This window comes from Aplysia californica, unplaced genomic scaffold (genome assembly GCF_000002075.1).
Source record: "Aplysia californica isolate F4 #8 unplaced genomic scaffold, AplCal3.0 scaffold00598, whole genome shotgun sequence".
In the NCBI taxonomy this organism is placed as follows: domain Eukaryota; kingdom Metazoa; phylum Mollusca; class Gastropoda; order Aplysiida; family Aplysiidae; genus Aplysia; species Aplysia californica.
Window position 1 is genome coordinate 340,425 of NW_004797868.1, and position 4,390 is coordinate 344,814.

A 4,390-nucleotide genomic window follows, 5' to 3' on the forward strand; every position below is an offset into this window, starting at 1 on the left:
ATCATCATCAATATTATTATTATTATTATAATCATTATTATCATTATCATCATTATCATCAATATCATCATTATTATCATAATTATTACATGTACTTAGTTTTAAATGTTTGTTGTTTTTTGTGTGTCTGCGTTTGCTTGTTTGTCCTTGTGCGTATTTGTTTGTTTGCTTGCTTTCTATTTTGGGGAGGTGTTGTTATTGTTGTTCTTCTTTGGTAAAACTGTGACGATTTAATTGGACTTGGATACCATCGTTCCTAATACAGACAATTTAATTGAACCGACAACGCAGCTAAATAATTAACGAAATTTTAAGATCCCAGTCAGACAGAGAAAGCCAAGATGTGCCGTTCAGTTTGTTGTATGACTGTTTGTTTGTCAGTTTGTTATTGTTAAGTTTAACGGCACTCGCAACTGCATAAGGTCATATTATGAGCGTGAGTATGGCGGTTTATACCAGTACCGTCTTCTGAAGGCAACATGGCTTGCAGGTTTATGTGGTGTAAACGTGTCGCTACATCAGAATTACATAGTTCTATCTGACACTTTTGGCAGTTTTGAGTTACTAAGACCATCATGGGGTCAGAAACCAATACGCTTTATCTGTTCCATGAAAATCGTAAGATTATTCGGAGTCGTTCTCAAGATGTTCAAAGAATAGCACTCGAAAAAAATCTTGACATGGTGTGCAACCAATAACAATCTTTGACGTCAAATTTCTCCAAACTAGGCACTGAGATGATAAAACTTAGTGATTCTGAGGTAAATGTGTGTCCAAGACGCGTCAAACACGGATTGGGTGTACAATTTGAGTGGAAATTATGATCACTGTTCGCTCCCGCATCTATCTGCGCTGTGTGCTTGTTTTGTTTGTTTTGTTTGTTTTGTTTGTTTTGTTTGTTTGTTACAGTAGTTAGTGTTTTACGGCACTGTTGAGTCAGTTTTGTGTGCCTCCAGTTTAACTATGAAAACAATTCAATGATGTTATAAGTATGGAAATGTAAGATGGGCATGAAAAGAAATCGACCAAGAAGCACATGGGTTTGTCTTAAATATTTACTCAAAACACAGACATGAATTGGAAGAATACTACACTATTTCGGTTACTGCACCTTCTGTCACGTTCCGTGTTCAAAACAGCTCTTTCTTTATCAAGTTTTATGTGCGAGATATTATGAGTGTCTTTCGAGATAACATTTTCAAACTCCTCAGAAAAAAACAAGGAATTGTTGACTGAATTTCAGTGTAACTTCTTCTAAAGATAGACGTCATACCTTGAATTTACTTTTTTTTAAAATCTTGCCTGTGCCCTGGTGTCAAGAGAGGAAACGATGAATGATCACAGGAGAGAACACAGTTGTCGAAGAAGTCTACCTAACCCCCGGACAATAAAAAATTGATAATTTCCGCTTTACCTGTTTTAAGACAGTGGGCCACGCCATACGACATTGCAAACTCGCACGATGTAAAGAACTCAATCAAAACTCAAATTACATTGCTGCTTTTGTTTGTTTGTGTTTGATTTATCCTTTTGAATAATAGTTGTAGTTTCCAAAGTTCAACACACGTTGTTGTGGTTTAAGCCCAAGCGGTGAAGTAGATCTAATAGTTCCGGGCTAAGTTGATGCTTTTTCCTGGGAAACCCTTGTTGTGAATATAGAAGTCTTGTCGGTGCCGCATTTTGCGTGTGATGTGAGAATAAACAGTGGGTGTCTGTTTCCGTGCCAAGTCAATGTGTGAGAAGGACTTTAAGGACTATTAAAATAATGTGCGCAAGTGAAAAGCTTCATATAATTTAGTTACATTAGATCTAGATCTATGTTGGAGAAACGTTTTTACTTTTTACTCTTATTGATTCCATCCCTACTCTCACCTTTTTTTTCATTGGTTACCTATTTATTTTTTTATATTTCAAAGCAGGAAGGGATTTAAAAATCTAAAATCAGAGGAAATCTGAACATTTACATCCTTGAAAATATCACAGTCCTTCGACGTTGTCAGATGACTTTTCCTCGGCATTTGATCACTTGTTAGAAAGCACTAACTTTGATCACTTGTTGGAACGTATTAACTTACAAGGAAGTACTCACATCACAGGTTTCGATAGTCCAACACATTGTCTTAGCCAATACCGGCACGATGAAGGGAAATATTTCTAAACAATATCAACATCCTTACAGCACTCGATAGACGAGCATCGCTTCACTGTTGGCCCGAGTTCAAATTCAAAGCGAAATATGGCAATGTGCTTCCTTCAAATTTGGAACCAGAACGATATTTCATTCGACGCTAGTCTATCAGAGTATGCATTGTATGTTTTTAATAAAAGGTCTGCTTTGATGATTTTTTTTCAATTTGAAATTCATTAAGTTAATTTTAAAAAGCTAACAATATTGATGCTCTATATCGTATTTCAATTAACCGAAATCATTTACATTTCTGGAATCAGCATATTGTACTAAGAAGTCTGCTGATACACAATAATCAACACATCTATATCTACTGGAACCAAGCTAAGTATGTATGCCCATAAGTGGCAGACGATAAACTGGTCCCGTTTCGTAAAAAGACCATGAAATGAGTCATTCGGAGAGATTGTATTGCCGATAAAACAAAGACCTGGAATCGAGAGATAGCGGCAGAAGTCGCGAGTCGGACCTTTCTTACTCCCTGTCCCCCTAGAAATTTTTATCGCTTTTTGGGCAATGTAGTTGTACGGTCAAACACATCAGATAACGAGAGTAGTGGGGCCATATTGATAGGGAGGTTATGACTGTGATAAATCAGCCTTCATTACTGCCTTTTGGGAACGGTTGATAAAGCTAGGAGGATAGATAGCATGGAATGCCAGGCGGAGGGCAGCAGTCGGGAGAGATAGGACGGATAAGGGGAGCAGAGCAGAGCAGAGCAGTTGCCAACAGACGACAGATAGCGAGCCAGGCTAGAGGAAGGAAGGAAGGAAGCTACAGTTCTCTCCAAACTCACTGGACATTTCCAGTCTGGGAGGCACGTCGTAGACTCACTCACTCACAGATGGGCGGAGGAAGGAACGAAGGAGGCTTGTAGGATAGGCCCGCACTGCCAGCTTCCTAGCTAGATCTACATCGGCTCGACTTACGGAAGGGAATTACTAACCGAACGAACAAAGCCGAAATTTTACTTTATGTCTCAGGCTCTGGATCGACGAACACGCGGTGAGAGACATACGAATATCATGTTACACACAGACAGATAGACGGAGAGAGAGGGATGAGGAATTGGCTGGAAACACTTACAATATGGATGGACGCATCCCGTGTAGCACTTTCCTCGGAAGGACAAGCTTGAAGATCACACAAATATTAGGTTTCAGCTACAGGGACAGGCCCCCTCATTTGCATAAATCACCACCACCATGCGCAGTAGCGCGACCACAACACGTAGCAGCCAACGAGAGGAAGGAAGCTTGCGCTGGGAAAAGTAGTCCTCCGGGTTTCCAGTGGCCAGCAAAAATTGGCATCGAACGGAAAAGCAGAATCAAAACACAAGCTATCCACGGTTTTTTTGGGGGGACTCCTCTGGCAGACAAAGATAATAAAATTCCGTGGGTATGTGGATTGGTGACCTACCCCAAATTATCAGCCAAGTTTTGTCAACAGAGTTTCTGTGCCTGCAGATAAGATAGGCGCGCCTCTGGGTTGTAAAGATTGTAGAGAGAGAGAGAGGGAGGGAGAGAGGGCGGCGAGATACCATAAACTGCTCGCGTTACACCTCAGCCTGTTGGGCCTCGTTTTCCTTCTTGGAGCAGTGACGTCACTGATAACGTGAGCCCGGACATGCGCAGACAGGGTTTGGGAGAGGTTGACAGCAGTAGTCCAATCTGCAACAGTTTCAAAGTGTCACATGTTTATGAGTTTTGTAGCACGCAAAGGGGGGACCCCAGCCGAATCTAGGCCACGCCACCACCGCCACCACTACCACCAGCAGCCATAAGCCCTGCTGTTGGGAGATATCACTTGGTGGTTGCTTCTGTGTAGGATCCGGCTACAAGAGTGTTCTCCCCTTGTATATATCTGAACACATAAACACGAGATCTTCCCCTCCGATCCGCAATGAAATGTACGTACTTAAACTGCACTAAACACTGCGACCCGTTGATCTGTATTGTTTTGGTAAGTGTTTTACGGCACTTGCAACACAATAAGGTCATATACGTGCCGAACATTAGAGGTGTTACAAGAGAGAAACAAACACAAAATAGAAAGAGGGGAGAAAAAGGACGATAGAGATAGATGTTTGATAGGACAGAAGGAGCAAACCACACCGGAGCACCCACCAACCACCTGCTGCAACAAGAGTGTTCTCCCTTTGTCTATATATATCTGAACACATAAACACGAGATCTCCCCCCC

The 4,390-nt window shown here is 41.3% G+C and overlaps 1 protein-coding gene across 1 annotated transcript in view; it reads right to left on the reverse strand.

Annotated features, from left to right (window-relative positions):
- Positions 1-4,208, reverse strand: part of LOC101847903 (transcription factor mef2A) — a 28,448-nt gene extending 24,240 nt beyond the window's left edge. The window contains exon 1 of the mRNA XM_005107379.2: positions 3,275-4,208. The gene's annotated coding sequence lies outside the window, so the exon portion shown is untranslated. The remainder of the gene's footprint in view (positions 1-3,274) is intronic.
- Positions 4,209-4,390: the final 182 nt, after the last annotated feature.